Below are 16589 nucleotides of genomic sequence, written 5' to 3'. Positions count from 1 at the left end.
TTGGGGCCGCTGTAAGTAAAAGAAGGGTTACTTGAACACGAGCAGTGCAATACCTCGAAAGTCAATCTTATAACTGAGATGGGTATACTAAGGGACTAACAGCATGGATACACTAGACAAAGGGAGGATTCACATCCTGACCGGTCAGTATGAGGGTACATCACACTACTCAGAAGTACATGCAGTGTAAAACTTGTGAATTGTTTATGCCTGGAATTTTCCATTTAATATTTGTGAACCACGGTTGACTGCAGGTAACGGAAATCATGGAAAGTGAAACTGAGGGTAAGGAGGGACAACTGTCATTCAAGCAAAAGAAAAGAGACCAAGAGCTTCTTTATTCTTATAGAGGGCAGTGCAAAAATATAATCCCCCAATTTTTTCCTTCTTACCATTAAAACTTTAGATGGCCTTGTTAAAGACTCAGTAAATGATGCAGAATAGAAGTTTCGCCTGCTTATTCAGTTCCTATTTTCAGTAACCCTCTACACATCAGTCTAGGCCAGTGCCCAGACACTAGATGTAGCCACAAGAAATAGCATTTTTCTAAGTGGTAAGGTGAAATGTATGTCCCCTACCCTTACTGAAGTGACTGTCATTTCACAAATAGAATTTATATATTAAGTGATTTATTAAATTTATGTTATATACAAAATTATATATTAAATTGCATAGGTGTCCTCAACTGAATTCTTGGGACCTAGTATTTAGGAAACAGTTCAAAATAGTAATAGAATTCGGTAAAACTTTTAATTATTACTCAAAAGAATCCACACAACTTAAAATCTGACACCTGCTGAATGATAAAGCTTGGTCATCTGCACAACTTCCTATTCAACTTTCATTTTCACAACCCTTATTTTGTATTAAGATGATTTCCACACACTCAGTAGGGTAATCTTTTAGCTAAATGATCCGAAACCCACAATCTGAATGGCAAGAAATTGCTTCCTAAATAATGTATCATATTATACAAGCTATCACGTTTCTCCCTTCCCCCAGAAAAGTAAATAAACATTCTTAAAGGGAGCCGGGAGGAACAGAGTATGGATGTAAAAGAGTTAGCTTCTCATATCTTTCAAGCCTTTACTAAGTATCACTTATAAATGAGAAAACATATTTGAAGTTTTTAAGTGTTCTATGCTCTTTAAACCCTTTCCTGAATGTATAGAGGTAGAACACTCACAGGTAAAGCAAGGGGTAACCGTGTTCCTAAATTACATTAATTTCTAATGCCTGAAACCAAAGTTTTCAAAGGGCTTGAATAAATCCATTAAGATACATACAAAATGACAGTTGATGGTAAAAAAGGAAAAAAAAAAACCTTCCAAGAAATGACAAATTTTCTCCTAAATCATTCTTTGGTTAGAGGACCACTGTAAAAGAGGTGGGTCCAAGTGCTGTTTTGTACTGGAAACAAAACAGATGTAACAGGTGTAATGAATACTAGCGAGAAACGAGACAGAAAATCTTAAAATTAAACTTCTGTGGTTGAAAAAAAGAGAAGGGGCACAAAAATATACAGAAATACCTGGTTGGATGAAAGGACAGTAGATATTTTAACCAAACCATTTAAATCCACATTATCAGAGACCCCCATACCCCCTTTCCCATTCTGTGACTGCACAGGTAAGACCAAAACATATTTTCTGCTTTGGAATAGATTTTCTACTTAGGATTAATTACAGGCATATCGGCTGCTCTGGGAATTCACTTTCAAATAAAATGAGGCCACACTAAAAACTTGAAGGAACTGAAATAATATCCTTCATCTCATCTGTCGCCCATAAACCTTAACCTAAAGAAAGCTAAAAGGCTCACTGCAGTCCCTCAAGAAAAAGTTAAAGGTTTGGCTCTCTGACAATTACCTTGGATAGACAGCAAAATTAGGCTGGAGCCAATAACTATAAACTGACTAGCTAATGTAACTAGGCATTAGCCATTCATCCCAGAGCTTTAATTTTATGTTTTATATATTAGGGTTCCCCTGGTGATTTTCCACGTACCTCATTAAGTTCTGACTTGAGGATGTCTGCTCTGGATAAGTACACAAAGCAACACAACACAAAACATCCTAAACCTCACATCTCTTAGCATTTCCAACACAAACATCGCAGGTCTTCTGATGAACACTTAACCTCTACATGTTCTCTAAGTAGAGAGTGCCTAGAGTCTCAGAGCTGCACAGACACCAGCAGACATTCTGTGAAAACACTGCCAAGACCCTCTTGACATCTGTGGCAAAAGCATCGTGTCTTCTAAATATATGTCCTGTTTAAGTGGCTTTTAAAGCATAAGCATGGTGCCTTTAAAAGCAGTTAGAAACAAGAGGTCAAACTATAAAACTGAAGAGGTTAGAGAAGAAATCAATTGTGTATCAACTGTCAAAACTCAACTTTAAAAGGCAGAGGTGCTCAGAAACTACTGTACAGACAGGGTAAATGGAAAAGAAATCTCCAGGTTGAAAACGGCAAATGCTAATCATGGGGGTGGGAGCAAGGAGTCTTGACCAACCGTAAAGATGAGAAAGCATTTCCCTTCTGCAATGAAAAACTAAAACTGTAGATCAGGCATTCAGGGGAAAAGAATCATTTCTGTTCATGCCTGGAGAAATTAAATACCCTTACCCCTTTAAGAGAACTGAACTGTGTCTCCCAAAATTAACATGTTGAAGCCATAATCTCCAATGTGACTATATTTGAAAACAGGGTTGTGTAGTTCAGTAGTTTCAGTAGACACAGTACTTCAAGTAACTACACAACCACTGTTTTTCACTCTCAGTATTTCCTTATTTCAGGAAATAATTAAGGCTAAATGAGGTCATAAGTGTAAATAATTAAGAATAAATGAGGTCACAAGTATGGGGCCCTAATCCAATAGGATTGGTGTCCATATAAGAAATGGAAGGGACACCAGTGATTTGTCCTTCTTTACATACCCAGAGTAAAGCTAAGTGAAGACACAGTGAGAAGGTGGCCTTCTGCAAGCCCGAAACAGAGGTCTCACCAGAAACCAACACTACCAGCACCTTGATCTTGGTCTTCCAGCCTCCAGAACCACAAGAAAATAGATTTCTATTGTTACCCAGGCTGTGGTATTCTGTTATGGCAGCCCAAGCAAACTAATACAACCCCACACCAATTCTTAATCTCTCAGTTGCCTTTTCTTCCAATTGCTGCCACCCAATCTTTTCCTGGAATCTGAACCTTAGGTATACAGATAGTCCCCAACACACACGGTTTGACTTAACAGTTTCTAAACTTTGCAGTGGTGCAAGATCGATACACATCCAGTAGAAACAGTACTTCAAGTAACTACACAACCATTTTATTTTTCACTTTCAGTATTCAGTAAATTACATGAAATATTCAACACTTTTATTATAAAATAGGCTTTGTGTTAGATTGTTTTGCCCAATTATAGGCTAATCCAAGTGTTCTAAGCAGATTTAATGCAGGCTAGGCGAAGCTATGGTGTACAGCAGGTTAAGTATGTTAAATGTATTTTCTACTTATGATATCTTGAACTTAAAGATGAGTTTATCAGGACATAAGCCCCATCATAAGTCAGAGAGCCTTCTTGTAGCCATTGAACCATGCCCCCTTGCTTTTGAATCAACACTGTCAGCTATCCATAACTGCTAATTTACCTTCACTAAAATGACTGTCTACCAATATCTACCCCTCGTCCTCCAATTCCCATGACACCAGGGCAAGCCTTTATCATCACATATACACTGCTTCAAATCTGTCTTCTCCACTAACATGCTCATCTTTATATAATGGCTAGCTTCAACTTCCCCAAAACATCTCATGCTATCGCCTGCTCAAATACCATCAATTGTATACAGATAGATCTTCATTCAAGGGCCTTTTCAACTTTCTAATCCATCCTAATGTTTTCTCCCAACTTCTCAAGCCAAAACCCTGCATAAGGTCAAAATGACCCATAACCATCCTCTCAATCTGTCACATTCTTTTATTTCCTTTTTTCATATTTTTATTTTTTAGACACAAATTCTTACTCTGTCGCCCAGGCTGGAGTACAGAGGTGTAGTCACAGCTCACTGTGGCCTCCAATTCCTAAAATCAAGCAATCCTCCCCCGTCGGCCTTCCAAGTATCTGGGACTACAGGCATGCATCACCACACCCAGGTATTTTTTATTTTTTACTTTGTGTAGAAACAGTCTATGTTGTTGAGACTGGTCTTGAACTCCTGGCCTCAAGCAATCCTCCCCCCAAGGCCTCCCAAAGCGCTGGGATTACAGGATTGAGGCACCACAGCCTGGACTGTTTCCTTGCTTTTATTCTTATTGTTGTGACAATCTGGAATGTCCTCTCTGCTTATTTCCTTTCTAAATGGGAGCTGGAAGAAAGAAGTTCTGAAGAACATTACACAATCACAAGGGGCTTGTTATGGCAAAACCTTCTACCCTTAAATGATGCTCTGCCCCATACTGATTTTATTCAAATAGGCTTTTAGCTCCACCATATCAAGCCAGGTACTTACACAATATTTGAAAGATGGCACCAATTTCAGCTCCATATAAATAGAAAATGGGAAGATCTGACACAAATGAAATTCAGAGTGTTCGGAGGCTCTCATCTTCCCCTAAATATTATCATCCTAAGTAAGGTCTAGAGACCATGAGACACACATACAGATTTGATCTGAGCTGAATCAGCTCTTCTCTCAAACCCTCGACTTTTTTTCTAAAATTGCCACCTAAATCCCAGCAACAAAACTAATACATTAATATACTACGATTTCCAACAAACTGAATACCTGGCTCTTGATTTTTTTTTTTTTTTTTTTTTGAGACGGGAGTCTCGCTCTGTTGCCCAAGCTGGAGTGCAGTGGCGCGATCTCAGCTCACTGCAAGCTCCGCCTCCCAGGTTCACGCCATTCTCCTGCCTTGGCCTCCCGAGTAGCAGGGGCTACAGGCACCCGCCACCACACCCGGCTAATTTTTTGTGTGTTTTTAGTAGAGACGGGGTTTCACCATGTTAGCCAGGATGGTCTCGATCTACTGACCTCGTGATCCGCCCGCCTCGGCCTCCCAAAGTGCTGGGATTACAGGCTGGCTCTTGATTTTTACATGCCCCCAAAATAGCCTCTGTCTCACTCAGTGGACTTTCCACCTCCAAACTTTTGTAACTATTTTCTCCACTCATCATCTTCTCCCTACTAGTTCCAGTTTACACACATGCTCTTCATTATAAGCTTTGCTCATCTTCCCTAATAAATTTTGCTTACCCCTTTAAAAATAGTTCTCCAAGAGCTCTGTCTTGGTAACTTAGCATGCACTATATCATACAGCCATTTGTAAGGCCCCATCAGTGACTCCACCTGTATGTGGTCATCTTTATATAGAAACACAACCAGAATGGAGACTTAAAATTCTAGAAGAGCTTTAGTTCTTTCATCGCTCTGATCTAAATCAAAGGGCAGTGCAGTCAGCAGCACCCAGAGATACTCCAATGTCACTAACTAGCATACCAACAGCATTCAAGCTGCTTCGTGAGCTTCTCTTTCCCCTTCTAACTTTATGGGTGGTAGGGCAGAGAAATGACACCAAGCACATCGACAATCAGGGCCTGGAATCAGAAGCAAACTGATAGTGTAGCATTCAGGGACTTCAGTGACACTTTCCTGGAACACTGAGTGCCCAAAAGGGTTGGGCCATCAGCTTCCCCTCAAGAGGGGAAAAGAACCACCCACCTTCTACAACAGATTGAGTGTTAAACACATGTACAGCAGGCCTCTTGCAGGAGAAAAGGCAAGCTGTCCTGCCAGAGTTCCTAAAAGCTTCTGAGGACAATTTTTCTTAGGGAGTGAAAAGATATATCCTAATCCATACTGGATAGATAGTCCCCATTTTTCAAATTCAAGGCTGAATAAGATACATTCAGTTTTAAACATTCCTAGAATTTGAGAATTCCAAAGTATCAATCATTTTTACATCAAATAACCACATTAGTCAAACCAGACTAGTTATTAAAATTACACAAAGCTTGTACAAATCAATCCTTAATGTTTAGGAAAATCATTAAAAAATTTGTGTGGCTAAACCAGTCTAATCTTTCCAGAGCCAGTACACCAACCACTTGGCAATGCTCCCTACAATCTGGAAAGATTTTCTGACCAGTAGAAAATACAGATAATATACGGCAGAGTATCCATTAATGTTCCCATCTTCTCTTGTTTTAATAATATGTAGAGAGCCAGGACCATATAAATTAGGAATACACAGCTCCTAGAAAAATAAAATTTAACTAAAGCTAAAGATTAACACTTCTTTAACCAAATTTCCCGCCTTATTTTATGTTATGCACGCCTACAAAACATCTGTATACATGCCTTATAATAGCTTTTGATCAACTGCTATCAAAAAAAACCAGAGGACTAAAATAATATTACTGCTCTTTAGACATTAAAAAAACACATTTCGAAGCAATATTTTCAAAGTCGACAACTTTGAAAAATTAAGTCCCTACCTTTATAGGCCACAGGCTCGTTATAATCAAGTGGGTAGTTTGTTTATATTTTATATAAGACTCCCTAAGAACCTAAGATCCTGCCAGTGACTAAGAAATGGAGAAAATGTTGGGCGTGGTGGCTCATGCCTATAATCCCAGCACTATGCAAGGCCGAGGCGGGTGGGTCACCTGAGGTCAGGAGTTCGAGAACCGCGTGGCCAACATGGTAAAATCCCATCTCTACTAAAAATACAAAACTAGCCGGGTGTGGTGGCACATGCCTGTAAGTCCCAGCTACTCGGGAGGCTGTGACAGAAGAATCGCTTGAACCCGGGAGGCAGAGGCTGCAGTGAGCCGAGATCACACCACTGCCCTCGAGCCTGAGGGAGACAGAGCAAGACTCCATCTCAAAAAAATAAAAATAAAAAATAAATGGAGAAAACAATATTGTAAGTACTGGAAAATACTATGTCCATAGTCATTAATATATAAAATGCCTCAAAAATAGGATTGTCATAAAATACAGAACCTCTTACAGAGAAGAAATTTTAAGTTGCCAATATTAAAACAGAATTAAAATCTCAAGATTCCACATATTTATGAATATTCCTTTGTTCATCACAAAGCTGAGACAAAAACAAGACATTTAATGGCAATGTATCTCCTCCCTGAAAGCTGATTTTATTGCTATTTAGCATTTCCAGGAAATAATGTCTAAGAGCTAAACAATCATTTTTAATACTGACTCCTCTTCACAGCCTGCTCCACAGCACACCACATTCTTACAAACCAGGGGAAAAAGCACATAAGTGTATGTTTAAATGACTTTCTTGATCAATATCGTTTCCCACTAGATTTTGGAATATTATGAAAACAAAGTGTACCCATTTTGGTCCTTGGACCTTCGACTGTTTCTTAATTTTTAAGAGAAACAAAAACTTTAACAGTAACATACTTCGGCAATCCAAAGAAGAATTAAACCAAAAGACAAATGAACTTTCTAGGGCCTACTATAAAACACTAGAGAGTTAGAAGGCTGTTCAATGTTAACATATAACTCTGGGTCAAGCCCTGGTTACGGGGCTTTCACTGGGTTATTACAGTTCCTGTTATTTACAAATGTGGAAGCTTATTACATATAAAAGCTCTTAGTTCTAATAAGCTTTGGATAACTTGCAATCTCCATTTAAAAAGCCTCTTCCTCACAATTACCATCCATTTGAAGAGCGATTTGACCCATACTCTGTCCTTTGAGACATCACATAAAAGGACTCTCACCTACTCAAAAATCAATCTTTTCAGTCAGATGAAATCTTAATGAAAGCTGAGATCATCTTGAGGAAAGCAAAATACTGCCAAAAGGCAAAAACAGCTTCACACTCTTAACGGTAAACCCACAAAGTTGCCAGATTATAATTCTGCTGCTTAGTCATTATGATCCAAAGATGCATGATTTGGCTCACTAGGGCAATGGCTCTCTGTAAGATATCCAGGGTTTACCATCCTTACAGAGAGCCTTGACACTATTATTGCCAAATCTATATGTAGAGTTAGTTCCCTGCATAAGAAGGTATTTAATCATAGCTCTATAATTTTTTTCAAAACAAAGAGTAATATCCCAAATATGTGAAAAATATTCTGAGAACTGCCCTTGCCCTGTGTCCTTTGTATAGGTTATTCTACTGATGCAATATCACAGTCATGGAATATACTAGAGAAAATAGATTTGGACTTGCTTATCTATTCATTTTAACCCCATTTTCCTCATTCCAAATAATAAGGATGCATTTGAGAAATAGCTAACTACAAAGAATGAGGACAGGGACAATGGACTGCAAAGCTGGTTGATGCAGAGTCTAACTCACAAGCATGACATGGTAGCCAATTTAGCTAAATGGACACAGGTTGAATTAACCTGACCTTTATGCTTCAATGTCCTAATTTGTACAATAGCTACCATCTGCCCAGCTGAGTCCTGAGCAGCTAACAATAGGATTTGAAGAGTTTAAGATTCGAGACAAAAATGAACCAAAATCCAGAATGAATTCTACTAATTCTACTTAAGCCCAAAAGTGAACTTCTATCCTCTGTTTGAAAGAAAAACACAACTGTTTTCAAAAAAATACAACCAGTAAAGGCACTGCAAAAAGAGAATGACTTTCTAAAAATCATTAAACTGATCTTAAATTATAATGCATGCTAAGTCCCTAGTACATCACAGGAACAGTGTAAATATAAACACAAACTAAATGAAGAAATGTGTAAGTCATCTTCATGTTATCTGGTAAATCTCATGTAAGATACACTTCAATAAAATCCCCAAAGACCAAGTATTGGGAATTCAAAACAGAAAGGGTGCTTGGTAGCAGGGGGGCATGGGTGGCAGATAATGACAGAAATAATTAAAAGGTAGGGACTGAGAGATTTTTTAAAGTGCACCATGTGTAGGATTTAGGGTTGCCATAATTATATACTTGAGTGAATAAAAAGTATGGGATGCGGGCATGGTGGCTCACGCCTATAATCCCACCACTTTGGGAGGCTGAGGCAGGCAGATCACCTGAGGTCAGGAGTTTGAGACCAGCCTGACCAACATGGAGAAACCCCGTCTCTGCTAGAAATACAAAATTAGGCGGGTGTGGTGGCACATGCCAGTAATCCAAGCTACTCGGATGGCTGAGGCAGGAGAATCGCTTGAACTTGGGAGGCAGAGGTTGCGATAAGCCGAGATCATGCCATTGCACTCCAGCCTGGGCAACAAGGGCGAAACTCTGCTCAAAAAAAAAAAAAAAAAAAAGGTATGGGATAAGAATTCATGGGCCATGATCAAGAGAAAAAGTTATTTGGCTAGTTCATGAAGTAAACATTGCATCTGGCAAAGAATGGAGAACTCTGAAGGCCTGAAAGTGTTTGATACCTGTTCTGTAAGCAATAGGGAGCCACTGAAGGCTTCAGGAAGGACGAGAGAGCCAAAGCTGTCCTTTATCTGTCTCTTAGAAGGTTCTAAGGCAAATGTGCCTAAATTCTGCAAGGTTATTTATCTGAGGAGACAGTTCATAACATTAGTGCAAAAAGGTCACAACAGCAAAACAGAACTCTTTATTTGATTCAATAATTTAGTTCTAATACCTGGGCAGAGAGAATTCTAGTATAGTTGTTACTGTGCACTCTGAAGCCAGACTGTCTGAGTTCTAATTCCAGCTCTGTCATTTACTGCATCTTTGGGCCAGCAACTTAAACCACTCTATGTGCCATTTCCTTATCTATAAAATGGCGGGAGGTGGGGAGAGATAATTATACTACCTACATCTCAGAGTTTTAAGAACTCAGGTGAGTGAATCCATATAGACTGTTTAGAACAGTGCCTGGCACAAAGCAGCAGCCTTCAAATTATGCTGACACAACCACTTCTATGCAATACCTTTGACATCTGACAAATGTTATTGTAACATTTCATATAAAATAAGAGAATATTGATTCTGCCTTTGCAGGGGGTGCATGCGTGTGGGAAGGGAGATGAGGGAGGCGTCAGATTCTTCTGCTCCTATCCTTCAAAACCACAAGCCAAGAGCTATATACCTAGGTGAACACTTTCCATTTCCAATAGGCCTTGTCCATTTTTCCCTTCTCGATGGTTTAAAATGGTTCCCAGGCACACGTGTAATTAAATTCATTATCTTAAAAAACTGCTTTAGGAAATGCAGCAATCAAATCTGCTACCATCCATTTTTTATAGAGAGATATAATTACAACCTAATAGGCATCATTTAATCAAGATTTAACAATTAGGTTCTTAAATCCAAAACTTGATCATTTTCTTCCTTGATATGTGTACAAAATTTTCTCCCAGGTGGCGGTCATGTAAAGTGAAGGACGGAAGAACTATTAAAACCCTTATCATAATGGCCTTCCTAAAGTGCTAATTATTACACAATTAAGACAGACATAATCTAACTAGAGAACCTCAGAAAATCTAATACAATCTCACAGAAGCTTTTTAAACTTTTTTTCCATCTGTCTCCAAACTACCAACAAAAAAACCCCAAAACACAAAGTAGGACCTCTCGCCTATGACTTCCAAACAAGCAAATAAAGTCAGGAGTAGCACCAACCGTTCCCCTGGTTCTGACATCACCCCCTCAGATCTTTAGAGGAGAAAAGCAACCCTGTTTGTTACCTTGTTTCCCATTCCACATTTTAAGAGGTAAGAAATTCAGGCCCTGAAAAGTGAGTATTTTCCTAAGGCACTCTGGGAGAAACCCGGACTAGAACCTAGGTGTCCCTCCATGCAAAACAAGATTTTGAACTCTTAACTCCACCCCACCATGTGAGTGGGGAAAAGTAGAATTTTGAGGGCCTACCATCTTCAAGTCTGATCACTGGGTCTCTCACATCTAATTACAAAATCCAGCCCCATTTCCAACTAAATAAGATTCTTAGTCACTGATGCTTAATAGTAACTCTTGCTACTCCCAGCAGCCAACACCCTAGTTTGAAAGACACGCAGGTCACTAATTAGTGCATCTTCTATTGAGAGCCCCTAATTGCCTTACCACACCCAAGGTGCTTCTGGCTAGACTAAGCTTCTTTACACACCTAATACACCAAACAAGAGACATATAGTTGGGCAAGAAATCTATTAAGAATTAGAAAACCCTGAAAGGGCTCTATTTATCACTGAAAAGAGAAATCTTAAACTCTTTATAGTTTCCCATTCTCCTTCCTTTCCCAAAAGCTGTAAGAGGTCTCCCAGCAAATCTAAACCAAGCCCTCACTTTTAAACATAGCTGTCCAAGGACTGTGTGGGTGGGTGCAGGGGACAGACCTAATCTTTCCCTACACAAGATTGGAAGAACATTAGAGAAACAAAGCATTAAAGAAACAAAGCCTTAAAGTCCAATATTTCTCCTAAAATAGCCTCATTAAGGCAAGTTTCCTTCGGTCTTCCAAAGAATCCCAATTCAAAAATGAGAAAAGTAAGTAGCTAATAATGAGAGCTTCACCATAAAGCATCCCAATCAACCTTTCATTATTCCCATTCTGTAGGTCAGATATTTAAGGTTTGGAAAGGTGGAGTAACTCTGAATAGGGACCTCACATTCTGAACCTGAGGTGTAACAATCAAGTCCTAAAACAATAAACTTCCTATTCCTCTCCTCAGCTTATTTTAACACCAAATGTGCAACTCAGGCTATCTGCTCACGCAGGGGCCTAAGTGCACCCTTCACAACTCGGGATGGTAGAGCCCAATCGCAGCTCTACTAAGCCAGAACGAGCAAATGGCACCATGCTTCCATGAGGAGAGCGACCCCACAAGCTGCAGAACATGTAGCCCCCTTTCCTTTCATTCAACGATGAAGTGAAATGCACTACAGCCCCATATGCTTAAGACATTAGATGGAAATTTTAAGAATTCTTTCGAAGAACATAGGTCATTATTCCATACTTTGGAAAACTACTTCAGATTACTTGGTTTTGGGGGTAGAGAAGCAGTACAGAATGCTTCTCAGGCAAATGAATCTACAAAATTAGAAAATTCGACTTACTTAAAATAACTTACAGTAAAAGTTTAAAACTAAACTTTAAATTTAGTTTGGGAAAGCAGATGACGTATGAAATTTTTTATTCAAACACTAATTTAGATCTATCTTCATCCAATATGGGTGCCTTCAAGGGCAATGAGTAGCTTTTTAAATCTCCTCAGAGGATCCCATTCACATTAAACAGAAGCCACAGGAAAACTGGCATTAACATTTCCTTCCTGCTTGTTGGAAAGAAAGGCACCTTATTTGAGGGCTTTCCAGATCAAGAACACATTTTATACCAATAAACTTTACAGTTGGACCCAGCAGAGACCTATAAATCAAGGCTAATTGTGAACTGTATAGCAACCACCCCCTGCCTTCCATTTTTACATTTTATTTCAATTTGGAGCTACCTAACAGACACAGAAGCCCTCCAGACTATTTCTCAAAACTTTCTGTTTGGAAGTAGGTACACTTACCCAGGAATAGCTGAAGTATGAAATAAATATTAAGAGCCTAGAAAAAATACAAAAACAGTACTGAAAATAGGCTCAAGTTTAATTTTTTTTTTTTTAAATAACATTTAAAACTCAACCTCTGCTTTCTTTTAAACTCGAAGAAATTTTCTCAGGTTGAAGATTTTTTAAAGCTACAAGGGATTTCAAAATTAAAAACTAGTATTTCTTCTCTCGAATGTTGTTCTTGAAAGGAAAAGTTTTACTGTCATTCACTCAATAAATATTAAGCTCTATGTACAGGAACTATCGGAACATAAAGTGTGTATCTGCCTTCAAGGGCTACACAGTTTTCAGATGAGTAAATTTCTTGCAAGCAGAAATTCCAGAATATCAATGATCCTCACCCAAAAGAGGTGTCGTAGCTAAGGGACTTTAGTTTTAAACAGAAATCAACATCATTAAGAATGCTAGATGTCACTGTTACTGACATTTCTTGATCCAGTCAGGGCATACAAAGGTCAACATCTGACAACAGAATGTTCAGGAATTAGTTATCCAAACAAAATGCAGAATATGTCTAAATCAGCACATTTGAAACTAGAAAAATTGTATTAGAATATTAAATGTGGAATCATACACAGAAAAATAAATGGGCACCCTTCACCACCAACACCCTATTTTGCATTTTAAAGGGGGAAGGGACTCCCACAGAGTTTTCTTCTAACAAGCGCTACAAACAGGAACTGACAGGTGGAGCCCTGATTGATAATGGTGGTTTTAGATAACATCTCACTTCCCTCCTCCTTACCCACCTAATCCCACGACTAATGGGGTGAGGGGAAATAAATACAGTGGAAGATTGTTTATCTGTTTTGTTTTGTTTTTTTCTTAAGTGCAGGTATGTTCCACAGTTGAAGAAAGAGGTTACGATGCTATACACACCCTGGGTACCATTTAGGCAATATCTACTTGAGCAACAAACTAGGACAATGAAACCAATACGGGAAAAAGAAAACGCATGGAGTAGGTGAACTACTCCAAGATGCATTTTTAGCTCACGTGACCTTCCAAAGTGCTCCAAGTATGTTGCACGTAGATGTTTGGGCATGTGTATATTTACAGAAAGTGTCAAGAGAGCTATAAAAACATACATGCATAAATCATAGAATGTTAGTGCTACAAGGGACTTCCAAACGCTAGCCCACAGCCTCAATTTTTAGACAGAGAAAGCAAGCCCCAAGACTTGGCCAAACTTTCTAGCGACAGAACTTGCTAGTGATAGAACCAGGTCATAGTATTCAAGTTTTCAACCCCCAAAGACAATCTTACCTCCAAAGTACTCCAATTCCATGGCTTTATTCTTAAATTTACCCCTCCCCTAGAAAGATGACTGTCCACTCCTCGCTACAATACAGATTCCAAGTTTTAAGACTCAGATGGGCCTAGCCCTGTCTTCCAAGAATCCATTAGTCTAATCCAGTGGTTCTCAAAGTATGGCCTACGAACCCAAGAGTCCTCTGAGACTTCCTCATACATCTGGGAGGTCAAGAGAAAGCCTTTTTCTCTCATAAATGTACAGTAGAGCTTTCTAAAGGTTACATGTGACACCTGCTTCTGCATTCAGTCTGTTGCAATGAGAATACAGTTGACTAGATTAAGCCAGATGTTAAAGAAATGTGAAATGTAAAACTATGCCACCCTTATTTTTTTAAAATATACATATTCTTCACTTTAAAAATATTTTTTAATATGTAATGGGTTTGCTATTTAAACATGTTTTTAAACTTTCTCATCTTAATTTCTTATATAGTAAATATTGATAAACATAACAAACAAAAGGTCCTGGGGTCCTCAATAATTTAAGTGGATAAAGGGATTCTCTAATCAAGAACTCTGAGAATCACTGGTCTAATTCATTACTACATAAGCACGCCTTTATGGTGAATCCCTTTAGCCCATACAGATAAACCTCACAACAGCTTCCAACTACTCTCCTTACCTTCAAATGGATGTTCCTCCAGCTCTGGGACTATGTAAACTACTTCTTATGCCCAGTACCACCCTGATTTATAAGAAAAAGATGTTAATCATCTCAACTTCCTTTAATGTAAAATTTTTACATAAACATTGTGGGAGAAACATAACTGTATATTCTGGTTCTCAGAAAAGACACTTTACAAAGCATAACAAGCTATTACATGTTTCATGTTGCATACTTACACTGGTTTAGAAAAATGCTTGAGTATCCTATGAGTCTACAGAATACAAAGCATGCCAAAAGCAGTTTTTCACTTTCATTTGGGGGTTTCCATCCTAGTCAGGAAGCCAAGCATGCTCCATCTTCCTTTCAAAACCCTGGTTCCTTCCTCCTCAAGGCCCCTTTAGCCACATCAGCCCATGTCTTTTGCTTCAGTTTTCCTCACACTAAGCCATCCTACAAAATTGTTCCAAGTCTGGCTCTCTCAAACAAAAAAACAGCAATGTTCCTGTATGGATTTCAATGTCCTCTAGAAACCCACCCACGTTCCAATAATCAAAACTTTTTCCTTACATGCTAGGAGTACATCACACTTAATCCTCTTCTCCCAGGGATGGGGGGGTGGGGTGAGGGGACAACTCCCCCTACTTGCATAAAAGAGCTCAAGTGCTACTCACATCTACCTGGTTTCAGGAACCTTTTCCCAATGTTTGCAGCAGACCTCACACCAAACTCCCCTCCCATAAACTCACATTTTCTGCCTCTGGACTGTCAATCAGACTTGGAGAACTTAAAAGTAGCACCCACATCCTAGTGTTTCTGAGCACCCAAAGACCACGCACAATGCTCAGCTCAAGGCAGGCAGTGAATGCTAACAAACAGCTTATATGTAAGGAAAGTGGAAATCTATTAAAATGCTCTGAAAAACCCAAGGGGGATCAGTTTTTGAAGTAATTAGTAATTCTACTGTAACAATTTGTGCAAATTAAAAAATATATATTTGATGCAAAAAGATAACCACAGAACTGTATAAAAAATGGATTTATTTTTTATTATTTATTTATTTTATTTTTGAGACGGAGTCTCGTTCTGTCACCCAGGCAGGAGTGTAATGGCATGATCTCGTCTGACAGTGACCTCCACCTCCTGGGTTCAAGCAATAAAAGATAGAAATATTTAATTCCTTCAAACCTACACCTGAGTGGTTAACAATTTCATGAACAATTTGAACATTTTCAAAAAAATACAAACATGTAAAGGCACAGGTGAGGAAAAGTAAATACTTAATACACAGATCTTTTCGAATGCTCTCTGAAGCTTGCTTTTTACATTTCAAGATCAGCACATACTCTTTACTTAAAGATTACTATATAATAGAGATATATACCCTAATTAATTTAACAATCCCCTGATGAACATTCCAAGGCTCTGCTATTTCAAATAGTGCTTACAATAGATACCTTATACAGTAAAGCAAAAATGTAAATGTAAAGATAGAAATTGCTGGTTCGTAGCCTATTTGCATTTTTAATTACGCTACTCACTGCCCAAAAAACCTTATAAAAACTTATCAGTTTGCAATCCCACCAAAGCATAACCTACATTTTTAAAAAGGAAATAATGCAGCAGTGTAGAGGAGAGGGCACTTGGAGCAGGAAAGGCAAGTCAGGAACCAGCCACAAGGTCACATTCACCAACCGTAATCACTATACCTAAGACTTTAGACAACAGAACACATCTTAGCATCGGTCTTGAATGTATATGAAATGAGACTGCTGTTCAACACTATAGGTAGGGCCTTTCCAGCACTAACATTCTCTGATGTCCTTGAACTTGTTATATATAAGAAATGTACATTAAATATGAAGACAATGCTTATTCTCTTGGGCTACCCAAGAACAACAAATAAATGCTGGGAAAGTCAACTGCAGCAGTGGGAACATACATGCTCTGACAAACCCCTGCTAGGAATTTCAAAATGGAAGTGAAATTGAGACTGAAGGAAAAGACCACCTAACAGGAAAGACAAAAAGTCATTTCAAAAATGATAAACAAAAAAAGACGTTAATCATTTGGGGATTTTCCTAGTTTAAAACAAACCACATCTCCGTAAAAGAAATATGGCTAAAGGGCTATAACAAGCAAGGG

General features: G+C 38.6%; 1 protein-coding gene across 41 annotated transcripts in view; it reads right to left on the bottom strand.

Moving 5' to 3' along the window:
- ELAVL2 (ELAV like RNA binding protein 2) overlaps nt 1-16589 on the bottom strand; it is a 159220-nt gene that overhangs the window by 97417 nt on the left and 45214 nt on the right. The gene's annotated exons all lie outside the window — the stretch shown is intronic.

Source organism: Macaca fascicularis, chromosome 15 (assembly GCF_037993035.2).
Source record: "Macaca fascicularis isolate 582-1 chromosome 15, T2T-MFA8v1.1".
NCBI lineage: Eukaryota > Metazoa > Chordata > Mammalia > Primates > Cercopithecidae > Macaca > Macaca fascicularis.
The sequence above is the reverse complement of the archived record's forward strand: the minus strand, read 5'-3'. Positions and strand labels throughout refer to the sequence as shown.